Here is a 14,824-nt window from a genome sequence, read left to right as displayed (position 1 = left end):
CAGGTGGGGAACAGGGGGCGACCTCGTGTAACTACTCCTCGCGTAGACAGACTCATCACTAGGGAAGTAAAGAAACCCATTTTTGTCTCCACCACGACTGAAAGCCATTTTGTTTAGCGACAAAAATGATGTTCAACCATCAACTTCAACGATTCAAAGACGACTGAGATCCGCAAAATTGAATGGGCGCATTGCGAGACAGGAGGTACATGTTTCAAAAGCTAATGTTCGGAAATGGTTGGCCTTCGCCGGAGAAATGAACACAGACCCAATATTTGATGGAGGAACATCCTTTGTTCCGATGAATCAATGTATAATAGGTTTGTCTCAGACGGAAAAGTCTATGTGCGCCGCCCACCAAACCAGGTATTTAATCCCAAGTACACTTTAAAAACTGTGAAATACGGTGGCGGAAGTGTTACGGTATGGGGATGTTTTTCATGGTATGGTCTTGGTCCAATACACCGTATCAACGGCATAATGAACGCAGAAATGTACAACGACATCTTAGCAAATGTGATGCTGCTTTATGCTGAAGAGGAAATACCGTTGAAATGGAAATTTCAGCACGATAACGATCCAAAGCATACTGCAAGGATCATAAGGCAGTTTTTTCAATATCACCATATCGAAGTATTAGAGTGGCCACCTCAATCCCCTGACGCATCATCCATCGAGAACTTATGGGAGATCGTAGACAAGAGAATTGACCGCTCAAAAGCTACGTCTTTAGATAAACTTTGGGAAGAAATCCAGAGAGCCTGGTATGCGATCAGCAGCGACGAATGCAGGCGTTTAGTCGACTCTATGGGTAAGAGGTGCAGGTAAATCCTCAAAAATAAGGGTTACACCACGAAGTACTAATGCACTCCTATGCAAAAACGACTGTTCCTGTAAATTTCATAAGACTTAGATCAAGTACAAAATATTTGTGTCAATTGGCTCTATTTTTTTGACCCTGTGGTCTGGTATTATTTTGAATATTATTGATTAGTTTCAGTTGTGTTATCTATATAACTGACTGTGGTACAATGTGACTCTGTTGTAATGGTTCCTGTACAACGTAAAATTTTGTTTCCATCATAGTACAAACATGTCTAGTAATAAATTTGCACTTTATTTTAAACCTTTGCCAGGTGGCTCTATTATTTTGACCACCACTGTATATGAGCTCATCGGCTACTAACCATGACAGGGTAACTTGAATTTGGTAATCTTCTAGGAATTTTTCCAGAACTTGCTTTGCTTTATGCTGCTAGTCTTTCCAAACGACTTCTTGCAGATGTTTCTCCCTAAATACATGGAAATTAAATTGCGGTATAGGTACTCTAAACGGGAATGTGAAACAAAACTGCTGTTTCTTCCGTTGTTAGTTGTTATTATATCAAATACCATGCTACTAGAATGCAGCTATAACGGCCTTCGATAGTAAAATATAAAATCAATTATCAATATTTAAAAGGGTTGGATGCGAGGTAATTAGTGGCTTCATTTTTATTATTAAGAAACATAACATAGCGAAGGTTATAGCCATGATACATCTCGTCTGGAAGCCTAGCGCAAATTTTATAAACAAAGTATGTAATAATCTTAGTGATGCATGTAAGGAAAAAAAGAATAGGAGGAAACCATACTATCTCGGTCGTAACTTCGGTGTATAGAGTTTAATTGCATATTGATGGATATTGCTTGCAACAGTAATAGTTGATTTCATTTATGAGTTTCAGTTGAAACAAGAGCATCGAGTGTCTCAAACTACATAGTTCCCATGCCATCTAGTTGCAGCGTGGAATTCTCAGTGTGAGGTGTTTGAAAGCTGTTGTTATTATACGTCTACATGTAGCCATTGAGTCTTCAATTACAAACCATTGTTTGCTGTTCTATTTACAAGGATGCTTATTCACTACTTTTAATTAATAAAGTGGTTCTTCAGAAAGGAATGGAGACGTTTCTCATATTTAACTCGCACAGGTATAATTTCATGCGAACTGCCTGTGTTTCATTGTTCGGAGGATGCCCTCTATTTATCTGTAAAATTACCAGGAAGAATGAACTTCTTGTTCTTCCTCTACTCTTCTTTTTTCTCACAACCTGTAGGCATTTTACAATGTGTAGGACATTGATATAAAAATCAAGGCTACGATTTCATTCAGTCCAATTTTTTATGTTCATATATAAGGTAGAAAATGATTAATCTACCAAACAATATAGGCCTATATCCACTTCAAAAAAGACGATAAAGTCAGTCTTTTCTATTTATGCTTTAAAAAGAACATCTACCATTCCCGTACAAATTATGAAGTGAAGATGTGGAATAGAATAGGGTATCTCTATACCTGATCACCTTTGCTCCTATGAATGACTTCAGTATTCATTTCTGATGTAATCTGAATCTTATATGCCCAGTGTGAAGTGCATCTCCAGAAGTGAAAATGTACTTTCTAATTTTTCGACTCTCTGGCAGGGAATCAAACTCTTGTTCTTTTGGGTACACAGAGCTCGCCTTTACTGCCTCGGCTAGGCAGACCCCAGTGTTCATTCTGAAATACATGTTTTCGGCTAGAAGGGCACAAGTAGCCCATCACATGTATACGAATTTCTGTTACTGATGTTGAAGGAAATGGCGGTATTTCATATAAGGTGCTTCGGGCCTAGGGAGCTTAGTTATTTTTCTAACTAGTTGGGTTCAATTCAGTCGCCGAGTTAAATGTCTCCACACGCTTCATATTGCTCTGTTTTAGTGATGTCTCTCTGCTAGTTTCTTTGATTTTGTTGAAGTTTTCTTCGTTTTCTTTGGTGTTTCTAGGAGTCTCGTTTTGGCCGCCTATCATCTGAGATGGATCCTCACTATTTACAGAGATTCATCGACCAGTGCCATGTCGTCTGAAAAGGTCAGGCACTCCACTATAAGCCTTTCTCTCTCGTGACCCAGATAAAACGCACTCTGGAAACCCAAGTTGACCAGTTTTGTTGCTTCATTCTCCCTAACATTTTCAAGGACTCATTTGAAGAATAACTGGGGAAGTCCAGCCACCTTGTCTGACTCCTGTTTTGATCTCGAAGCTTTCCTGGATCTCGCCTCTGTAACGAGTGCGTGTCAGTCAGGGTTTGTATAATGAGTTTGCGGATTTTGTTGTCTTGTCCTAGCTCCTAAAGAACGTTACTGAGGGTTTTTCTGTCGACGGGGTTGTAGGCCTCCCTAAAATCAACAAAGGTGACCTTCACAGTACTGCGTATAATCTTTGAGTACGTTAGTTCTGTATGGAGGCTGAAGACTTGCTTACTACAGGATTGGATCTTCCTGAAGCCTCTCTGGCAGGTGACTCTCCAGTTTGCTAAGGCCTTAGAGAGGACCTTCCACGTACATTGGAGGAGAGGATCATTTTGAATTTGTTGACGTCTGTAAGATCTCCCTTTTTTTGATGGGGTTGGGTCAAAACTGAGGTCCAGGCAGGTGACAATTTCTCCGTTTCCCATATGTTCGGAATGAACTTACTAGCTTATTAACTGCCTTGCTACTGGCACACTCCCAGAATTCCCCACAATGGAGTCCTTATCGTTCTTGAGGAACTAGATAATTTGACTAACATCTTCCACTGAATGGGTTGCCATTCGCTGTTGGCTAGGATAGGGGAATGGAGAAGTGGAAAGGAACTGGCCACCCTACCGCACGTAAACTCCGGCTCAGGCACACCTCTGCCGAGGTTCGGACCTGCCTTCGGGCAGAATACACTGAAGTCTTATTAACTATTTTTACAGTTTTCCGCGGGGCCAAAATTATTTTTTACATGGCTGTAAATCAACCAATACGAAGCTGACGTATCCCACGAGTCCCTTCACATGCCAGCGGATTAAACCAAGATATAACCTGCCAACTTGGGCTCGAAAAGCCAGCGTTCAGACAGTCTGAGCCACTCAGCTCGGCTATTCAACTAACATTCTTGTTTCTACCACATATCCTGATTTTTATTAAAATTAGTTTACATATTATTGAGAATTTTGAAATACTTCTACATTATTCTCAAATATAAGTGTGTTTGAGACAAACAGATTTTTAAAATACGTTCCGGGAAGGTGTCCTTTTTTTGGGGGGGGGGGATGGAAGGGATGAATTTGCGGAGCATACAAAGTGGGGTGCAAGCTGGAAAAGATTGGGAACACTGTAATAGAAAGAAGACAACAAGAGTAAGAAATGTCATTGTTAGTGCTAGTTTCGTTAATTTACCAGGTTAGTAACTTAGCTGTATTTTTGCTAAAAGTACGCTAACTTCTGAACACAAATTTTTGGCGTTGGATATATTGTATGATTGTAGTAATTAACTATCTAATATCCGCCATCTTAACAAGATAATTACCAGAAGTTCTTGACGAGAACAATTACACATCCATTGCTAATTTATTAATTATAATTGTTAATTAAGCAAGCATCCTGTAATTTTATAACCAGAGCTTCTGAAGTTACAAAATAATCCCAACTAACGCTTACAAATTCGTGGTTCGACTTTACACAGCATAGCACTACAATATTCTTCTTTTTTGACGGCTTTAATGCATATTTATTATTTCCTTTTTTACATGCCTTATTAGTCGGCCATGATATACTTGAAAATACGTGGGAACTTAGTAATACGACGGAGGATAGCCTTACATACAGATTAAGTTTGGTATTGTTGACGCTATCGCAGTTTGAGGTGTTGTGTTCTCCGGCTGTTGATTGCAATTAAAGCTTACGAGTGGTATTTCTCATTTCCTGCCAAGACTTGCTGAGGGCGTGCTCATTTCCTCTTTTTGGCCACCTGCAAGAAGGCGGTACTCTTCAAGGAAAAGGCAGAGGCAAACCTTCTTCTTCTACTACTACTACTTCTTCTTCTTCTACTTCCACTTCATCATCTACTTCCTTGAGGTCTGAACGTCTTCCCGTGGTTAGAGGGTCAGCTACTATGCTATATCCACTCCTTTTGACTCTTCTTCCATTGTCATCATGATTCTCGCGCTATCCCGGAAATCTTCCATGAAATTGGACATCTACCGCTTCCTACAAGTTTTACGTGGTCTACATCTTCACAGGTCGAGTTCAATGACCATTTTTCATGAAATATGATGGTGGCAACTGTTCATTGACCATTTTTATCATGACATTTTCTTTGCTTCATTGACATTATCCTCTCACCGAGTAGAACTTCCCATATTTTATTCATGTTGTGGTCAAAATAAAATCCTAGCTGTACAATCCCATTTGATACATGGACCTTTCTGGCTCAATTCTCAAATTAGCGGGTTTGATTCCAGCTGATGTTGGTGAAGTTTGAGGGTGAATCTATTGCTATCCTGCAAGATGGCCAGAAGACATTGGAGTGTCACGTGGTCTGTGTGATGACTTTCTCAGCCTATGTATGTATGTATGTATGTATGTATGTATGTTGAGTATTCAGCCCGAAGGCTGGTTTGATCCTCCACAGCTATGCCAACAGCGGTCATAGATGGCCTAGACATCACTGAAGAGGCATACTAGGGAAATGAGGGGTGATGCAGTTTCCCGTTGCTTTCCTCACCGAGCCAGAAGTTGCTCACATACCAGTCTGCCAAGTCCGGCTCCATGGTTATATGGTTAGCGTGCTGGCCTTTATTCATAGGGGTCCCGGGTTCGATTCCCGGCAGGGTCGGGAATTGTAACCATAATTGGTTAATTCCCCTGGCACGGAGACTGGGTGTATGTGTCGGCTTCATCATCATCATCATTATCATTTCATCCTTATCACAACGCGCAGGTCGCCTAGGGGAGTCCAATAAAAAGCCCAGCACCTGGCGAGCCAAAGTTCTCGGAAACATCCCGGCACTAAAAGCCATACGCCATTTCAGTCTGCCAAGCCCGTTGAAGTGCACGCACCAAACGACCCTATGAGTGATATTTTCATACCATTCATAACTGGGACTGGCTGCATAAGGAATGGTATTACTAGCATCGCTCATACCTCGGTCACTTCCATATTGTCAAAGCCAAGGATGAGACTGAGACAGGTCAATGAAAGTAAGAAATTTATTCTAGCCCATACCAGAAGACATAGTTCACTGCAAACACTTCATTTCGCCAACAAAGGCATCCCTCAGCCGTATTGCTTGGCTTCTTGACTAGCTCCGCAGCTTCTCATAACAAGCAATATTTTAGTTTACCTCACGAGAACGAATGAAACCATGTTCGATTCCCAGTCGAGGATGAATATACTTTAACAGGCATGTTGTTGAACGCAGGACTTTCCATACACCATGCGCGAGGCTACTCTCGAATTTTAGGAAATAGAATAGGAACTGATTGAGTAATTACCGTTCATAATAGATCGAAATTAATTTAATGAACTTAAGTTAAATGTAAAGCTCCATAGTATCTCGGTAGCCTAAATCATGAGAATAAAGAAGTCGGAAATTCGATCCTGGGTCATATTAAGGAATGTAATCATGGTACACTACAAGGCACCTGAAGTTAGTGGGGTCGAAAATATAAATATAAACTTTATATTACCTGTATACTTCATTTTGGCACCGCCATCGGATATTGCGCTTTCTGAACAACTGTTGGTGCTGTTTGGGATCCAACCAGCCTCAGGCTTGATAATCTAACGGTCTGTCGTACCTTTATTCATCGCTACACATTGACTTATACTTATTAGTAAAAACAGATGTGAAGAAAGAAACATTAAATAACATAAAACACCGAAGTGATAGTGGAATCGTGCATTTGGTTCTATCGCGGGACTGCTTTCACCCGATGTATCCTGGTAGCGGTTTAATTCGCGAGTCCAGGAAGCAAATGGCTCAACAAGTGCGTGTGAGATAAGACAAGAGCTACTATTTGGCCCTCGGGAGCAAGACACTAATCCCTCATTGCTCCATAAATCGCCCAGGAGATAAAATCGCCTGCTTGCCTGTCGCATTACAATCAGTCACTTAATGAAAGTAATCTAGAGACCGGCTGTGTCGATAGCTAGTGTAATTGTCTCCGAGCTTGGGAGGGGGAATCGCAGACGACACGAATGTTTAATCAGCATTCTGCTTCATAGTGTGTTTATACTCTTAAAATTCCGGAGATCAGCAGCTCTCTGCTTTCTACTTCAACTACTAATGATTTATCACTCGTTCATGGCTCTAAAGCACCAGCAGTATTTCATAAAGGTGCCATGAAATCCCCTAATAAGGTCAGCAAGGGACAGAAAATCCGAGCACAACCTATAGGAAGAAACACAATTATGCTACTGTTCAGAAAATATAGTTAGCTCCAGGGTTGCCAACGTCGGGTTACTTAAGTATCGTGCTGCCTTCGAAATAATCGATTTTTTGGGTCATGATCCCCAAGGTTCATGACTACTTATTTCATGTAGCGACAAGGAATTTTTACAAATCTAATTTTTGGGACATGCTTGGAACTAAAGTAGAAAACATCGACAGACTGAGAATAACTTAGATCCTTTTGCCACTGATGAAAGTACCTGGACGCAGATTTCATGTAACAAGCGTTCAAATTGTATTCAATCTAAAGTCATCATTTTGACCTCTTGTGATATCTACAACTAGTTAAGTAAAGTTCATTAAATCAATTTCTATCTAATCTTAGATCCCACACACGCTTCGAGTCGCACATTGGCCAACCTGAAGGGATGGACGCCGAGAAGAAGTCGATTTAATAGTCAACTGTAAAATATTATAAAAGCAAATATCACCTGGACATTATCTCCATCCACGGACTTTTGATTGGTGCTCGAGGCACAATCCATAAATTTATTGTACAGCAATGAGATTCTCTTGGTCTCACCCGACACGATTTCACGACATCGCTAATAAGTGGTTCAGTAACCATACTCCGCAATCATCTTAGATCCCACATACGCCACGAGTCGCACATTGGCCAGCCTGAAGAGGTGGACGCCGAGAAGAAGTCGATTTACCAGCCGTCACACAGACCATGTGGCACTCCAATATCTGTTGCCATCTTGCAGGATAGTAATCGTCTCATTTCAGTAAGCCACATGATGATGGAGACTCCAATTCTTAATGCTAGACAGTTCATTAGAGACCAATTTTTCTAACTCAGATTATCTTAATGTTGATAATTATCCAACAATTTATTTTATCTTCTCCTTCTTTGTCCGTTACCTATTCCTTGCTGAATGTAGGCCTCGTACGTTTTTGAAAGGAAAGAAGAAAACATGTCGAAGATACGCAGGTGGCACGACGTCGGTATTCAGTTAGCGAAATTATACGATGCGTCAGGGTCGAACTATAACTTCCTGAATTTGTCTAAAAGAGAAATTTTCTAACATGAGGCTCATTGACGGGCAGAAAAAAATATCATAATAATAGATCAATGTCTTCTAGCCCTTCCACGAGTTGTTCCTAACTATGGTAATAATAATAATAATAATAATAATAATAATAATAATAATAATAATAATATGTATCGCCTCATCTACCGAGTGCACATCATATAGAGGGGTGCGGTCTAGGCACCTGCCTACCAGTTCCCACATTCCGCTTGAGCTGCTGCGAACGCAAACTCTGTTGGATGGTTCCTTCGGCTAGTTAAGTTAATTTTGTCGGGTGACGAAGAGTGTGCCACCAGAGATATTTAACATGCCAACCACAATGACTTGGAATGCCAAGATTTTTAACCGCGTTTCAAAAACGACAACCTCGGCAAGAATCGAACCCGTGAACTTGGGATCATGAGTCAAACATGGTACCGTCAGTCAACATAGGCAACCCAGATCGTCATTAAAATAATCTGGCAGTCTAGTCACTGATTCCAGACAGTGCAGAGGATCACTAATCAGGCAAACTCAGCGAGTTTACTTGCAGTGGGATCGCAGCTCCACCTCTAACTTATCCATTACCACGTGAACTTGCGATCGAATTGGTTACTACGTCCAAAGTTTGTTGACTTCATAAACTCTCGGGAAACATTTATAACACGGCTATATCGTAGGCAATAATAATAATAATAATAATAATAATAATAATAATAATAATAATAATAATAATAATAATACTAATAATAATAATAATAATAATAATAATAATAATAATAATAATAATCTTTCTTTCTTCCTTCTTAATCCATTTACCCTACAGAGTTTTCTTTCCTTGGACTCAGAGAGGGATCCCACCGCCACAAGGGCAGTGTCCTGGAGCGTGAGACTTTAGGTTGGGGGATACAACTGGAAAGGAGGACCAGTACCTCGCCTAGGTTGTCTCACCTGCTATGCTGAACAGGGGGGATGGGAAGATTGGAAGGGATATACAAGGAGGAGGGAAGGAAGCGGCCGTGGCCTTAAGTTAGATACCATCCCGGTATTTGCCTGGACGAGAAGTGGGAAACCATGGAAAACCACTTCCAGGATGGCTGTGGTTGGAATCGAACACCCTCTATACTCAGTTGACCACCCGAGACTGAGTGGAGCCCGTTTCAGCGCTCGTACCACTTTTAAAATTTTGTGGCAGTGTCGGGAATCGAACTTGGGCCTCTGGGGGTGGCAGCTAATCACATTAACACTACACCGCCCGACTCTTTGACAGAATGGTCAGCGTACCGGCCTTCGTTTCATAGGGTCCCGGGTTCGATTCCCGGTCGGGTCGTGGATTAGGCTATAACCTTAATTGGCTAATTCCAATGGCTCGGGGTCTGGGTGTGTGTTGTATTCAGCATTAGAAATCATCCTAGGTAGGGCCCTCATCTTCACGGACATGCAAGTCGCCTAATAGGCCGTCTACAAGAAAAAGACCCGCACCAGGCCTGTCCGAAGGCCATACGCCATTATTATTATTATTATTATTATTATTATTATTATTATTATTATTATTATTATTATTATTATTATTATTATTATTATTATGCATAGGCTACTTCGGCTGCTTGGCGGAGGCGTGATAGACGAGGGGCATTGTCACTAGCCTTTCACCACACCAACGTCCGACTCTACGGCTAAATGTTTAGCATGCTGTCCTCTGGTCCACGGCGTCGCAGGTTCGCCTCCCGGCTTTAAGGTTAGAATTCTTTCCAGGTAAGGCCTCATCCTTACAGACGTGCAGTTCGTCTATAGGCCGTCAACTCGAACGATCTACTACATGCCTCTACGGAGGCCAAACGCTAAACGCCATTCTTTCTATTGTTATTTCCAAAGCAATAAATATGGTGTTTTTGAAACGAATTTCGCGTCCCTGTGGTTAGGATTTTACGTAAACCAGGAGGTCTAATGTAATATAACCATTATATCAACAGTTACATAAAATGCTGCTTGTTGCAGGTTGACTGCCTCTACGAGACTTGCAAGGAAGTTCTCACGTTCGGCCGCGCCACCAGGTTCCACTATCTATAGTGACCGCGCACGCTTTGGATGTAGACTGAGTTGAAAAGGATTTCTTTGAAGGAAATATTGCTAGCAGAGATTCAAGACTATAATCAGTGTCAGTTGTTTTACATCAACGGGAGACGATGGAGGGACGATATTGGGGAAAACGTTTTATTTTCATTATGCGTATTTGGTGATGGATTTCATTGTAATCCGATCGCTCTTTCACGTTTGGCTGGTGCTCAAACTCTGTAAATCACTCTGTACTGCTGTACATTTCGCTGTCACGCCACAGTCATTGAGAGACGTGCTGCGGCTGTAGGTGATGGAACGCGAGTTGAAGGGCGGGAACTTGTACCGACAATACGCCAAGGCTATCTGTGAGGAAGCTGACATCTTACAAGCTCGCGTGTTCTCTGGATTGAGCATGTCAAGCATTTTTTTTACTTTACTTCAACAGATTTCTAGTCGGTTATCAGGAAATAACTCTGACTATTTTAGGATGACGGTGAACTTCATCGTCGTTCTTATGATCACAATCCGGCGTGAGTTTTTCAGTCAATATTCTGAGAACGAAACGGTCGTGATCTCCAAGATTCGTGACCAGTTACTCATATTGCGACAAGACATTTTTATAAAACTGATTTATAGGGCATGGTTGAAAATCAAGTGGACGAGAATGAAGGACTAAGAAATAATGTAGATTATTTTGACACTGATGAATGTATCTGGACGCAGACTTCATTTTAAGAAACTTTCAATTTTTGTTGAAGCTCATTTTCAAACTAAACACAGCAGGCTACATAGTGATGAAGAGACCAGTTCATTAGACTATATATTCCAGACAAAAGATTAGATCACCATTTCTGGGGGGTAAGATAATCATATCGTTAACATTTTTATTTTTTTCTTGTTCTTCATCTTTGTCCGTTGTCTATTCCTTGCTAAATGAAGGTTCTTTTGTATTTTCTTCGAATATTAACAACTCGTGTGCCTAGTATAAATCTGTGGGAAACAGACTCAAAAAGATAAATACCGCAGTTCACTTTCCAATCCGTAACGTGAAACTTCTCATCTCTGAATCAAACAGTGGTGGAGGGTGGGGAGAATGCCGTATTATGTAGTCACTGGCTTCTCACCAAAGCGGCTGTGGTTTTGAAACTGCGAAGTTGAAAGGAATGTAATATATCGTCTTCGCGCTTGCAAAAACCGTTATGTTAAATACAGTATATGAGCTTAGAACTTTGACCGGTAAGATTCTGTCATTGAAGGTTCGATGAAATGAAATGGCGTATGGCTTTTTTTGCTAGTGGCTTTACGTCGCACCGACACAGATAGGACTTATGGCGACGATGGTATAGGAAAGGCCTAGAAGTGGGAAGGAAGCGGCCGTGGCCTTAATTAAGGTACAGCCCCAGCATTTTCCTGGTGTGAAAACGGAAAACCAGGAAAACAGTCTTCAGGGCTGCCGACAGTGGGATTCGAACCCAATATCTCCCGGATGCAAGCTCACAGCCACGTGCCCCTAACCGCACGGCCAACTCGCCCGGTGCGTACGGCTTTTAGTGCCGGGAGTGTCCGAGAACATGTTCAGCTCGCCAGGTGCAGGTCGTTTGATTTGACATCCGTAGACGACCTGCGCGCCGTGAAAAAGATGAAATGATGATGAAGACGATACATAGGCCTACACCTATCCCCCGTGCTAGCGAAATGAACCAATGATGGTTAAAATTTTCGACCCTGCCGGGAATCGAAACCGGGACCCCTGTGACCAAAGGCCAGCACGCTAACCATTTAGACATGGAGCCGGACTAAGGTTTGATATTGTGCGAGTATGCTCAAAGAATTCTCACACTTGATTAAATATGCGCTGCGGGTCAAAATTTCCGCCACAACATTATCACTTACAGACATAATGACAATATAGTAGGCCCCATTATGCGATTCAGTTCAGTCGAAATATGCAATTTTTATTTTTCCGGGTCTACAATTGAAATTGAGTTTTAATTTTAGTTTTCTGGATAAACACCAAAGATCTGTTATACGCCGGCATCATGCGACATGGAGAGCCGTCTTCGGATCAGGAAGTCAATACTCTCACTGATTCACACAGGGAAATACGCGCAAAATATAACGTGTAGTCCTATATTGGGAGTTATGATAACATGCCATATTTATAATTGATTGATTATTAAAATGGAAATGAATTTTATCACGTTCAAATGTTTGGGACATGTGAATGACATACTTGGATTCGAATTTATTTATACCGAGCTCGATAGCTGCAGTCGCTTAAGTGCGGCCAGTATCCAGTATTCGTGAGATAGTATGTTCGAACCCCACTGTCGGCAGCCCTGAAAATGGTTTTCCGTGTTTTTCCATTTTCACACCAGGCAAATGCTGGGTCTGTACCTTAATTAAGGCCGTGGCCGCTTCCTTCCCACTCCTAGCCCTTTCCTGTTCCATCGTCGCCTTAAGACCTATCTGTGTCGGTGCGACGTAAAGCAGCTAGCAAATTTATTTATACTATTTCTATTTTATGGTATGATTTATTGCTTTAAATGTATACCTATACCATTATAATAATAATAGAAATAGTTATAATTGGGGTTCGAACGTTTAAGACCTAAAGAAGTACAAAATATGCAAGCAAATGTGCCCTGAAACCTAACTAAATATGATCTAAAAAGGCAAAATATGACTTAAGCATTTTAGGGATAAGTAGCAAATACGAGTATTAACTTAAGAGAGCCAAAAAGTGGTCAGCGATAATACAGCAGACGCATTTAGACATGCAAACTGACAAACCTACAGTAGGTAAATTAACACTTTATACATTCACTCACTATCATAGCACTGAGGCGGGGATCTCGGTCCGTTTTCTCTTAAAAGAAAACAAAATATTAGTAGGATTGTTGTTATCTGTCGGTGTAGGCCTACGTTCGTACAGCATCTCGTTTTTTTTCGAAACAACTTCTTCTAAATATGCTATCTATCTGTTTCGGGAAAATGAAGAAAATACACCTACTAGTATATAGTATTTTGAAATAGTTTGTTTGAAACTCGAAGCAGATAACAAGTACCTTGCAAACAACGATGCCTCAGTTTAAACAAAAATGCTCAAAAATATAACCAAATATGACCTTATATCATTAACATGGGCAAAATATGACAAAAAGCAATAAAAATGGCCGAAATATTCATTTACATGCAATAAAAATTTGCTTTAAACAGGGTCAGAAACCCACTATTCACATTAAGCTATTTCTAAGATTTCGGGTAAAATGACCTCAGGAAATAAATACGACTTTTCCTTAACGTACAAGCCTTAAATATCCCTAATATTTATAATCCAAATTATGGATTATAAATATCGCTAACTGTATGCATTCTGGTAATATGGAAGTAAGATGTGAGACCGTCTACTTGCTCCGGTATACGTTACAGTATCTTGCACTAATACTGATGAAAGCCTAATGTTGAGGCTTGAAATCTCTCTCTAGTACGAGTGCGACGAACCTATCGACCTATCGGCGAATCGTACTATGACGAATTAAATCACGGCAAATTGAGCATGGTGAATCGATGCATATCTAATTAAGTTAACCTTTTCCTGATCAATATCATGCAATTTGTCATCATTACGTAGTAGAGTTTATCAGTAGGCCTACTTGTCAGTTTCACATTTAACTTATTCTTTAACATGACCTCTATTATTTACTCACTTTGACACCATTTCCTCAGATCTAAAAGTTCATTTATTTTCGAATTCTAAGAATGAACCTGCTAAAACAATAACTTACGTGTTTCTATATTATCGCCGTTTTGGGGGGATTTCAGAATGGAAGAGAAGGTAAACCAGCCTGAAATATGTAATCTACTATGTTAATGAATGTAACATACTTTATATCTTTCTGATCACCCTGAAATATAGGCAATTTAGTTTCCTGAAAACGTTTTTTGCCACTTCTTGATTTTTTGACTCGTCACACTTTGTCCCAACATAATTGATCTGACGGCTGAGCTACTGCAGTAGCCAAACTAGTCGTTGCTTAATTTAAACATTAAATACATGAACTTATTTCTTAAAGAAATATTTCGCCGTCGATAACCCTGGGTTTCCATTATCATACCAGCCAGAATATACCTTAATTACGACCATATTCATGACCTTCCGTGTCTTAACTCTTTCCTATCTCGGCGCTCCCGAAAACATAACTGTGGTAGTGCGATGAGAAAGAGAAAAAAAACCACGAGGTAAATGGTGGGACTGTATCTTTATTAAGACCACGGCCGCTTCCTTCCCTTTCCCATTCTTGCATCGTCGAAAACCTTCAATGTGTTAGTGCTACATTAAACTGCAAGCAAAAAGTAAGTTATCTAAGTTCTTAAATTCAAGAACGCACCTGAATTGATCAAATACAATGGTATAAATTGCATCGCGGATAGCCCAAATCTGCAGTGGAAAGCGCACTAGTTTTGAAATG

The 14,824-nt window shown here is 40.6% G+C and overlaps 1 protein-coding gene across 2 annotated transcripts in view; it reads left to right on the top strand.

Moving 5' to 3' along the window:
* Window positions 1-14,824, top strand: part of LOC136885606 (homeotic protein antennapedia) — a 488,085-nt gene that overhangs the window by 138,595 nt on the left and 334,666 nt on the right. Inside the window, exon 2 of one of the 2 annotated variants that reach the window (XM_067158282.2) lies at window positions 2,807-2,891. The exons of the other annotated variant lie outside the window; for it this stretch is intronic. The gene's annotated coding sequence lies outside the window, so the exon portion shown is untranslated. The remainder of the gene's footprint in view (window positions 1-2,806; window positions 2,892-14,824) is intronic. 2 annotated transcript variants of the gene reach the window in all.

The sequence above is a fragment of the Anabrus simplex genome, chromosome 1 (genome assembly GCF_040414725.1).
Source record: "Anabrus simplex isolate iqAnaSimp1 chromosome 1, ASM4041472v1, whole genome shotgun sequence".
Classification (NCBI taxonomy): Eukaryota; Metazoa; Arthropoda; class Insecta; order Orthoptera; family Tettigoniidae; genus Anabrus; species Anabrus simplex.
Note: the sequence above shows the minus strand (reverse complement) of the source record. Positions and strands in the feature narration are given on the sequence as shown.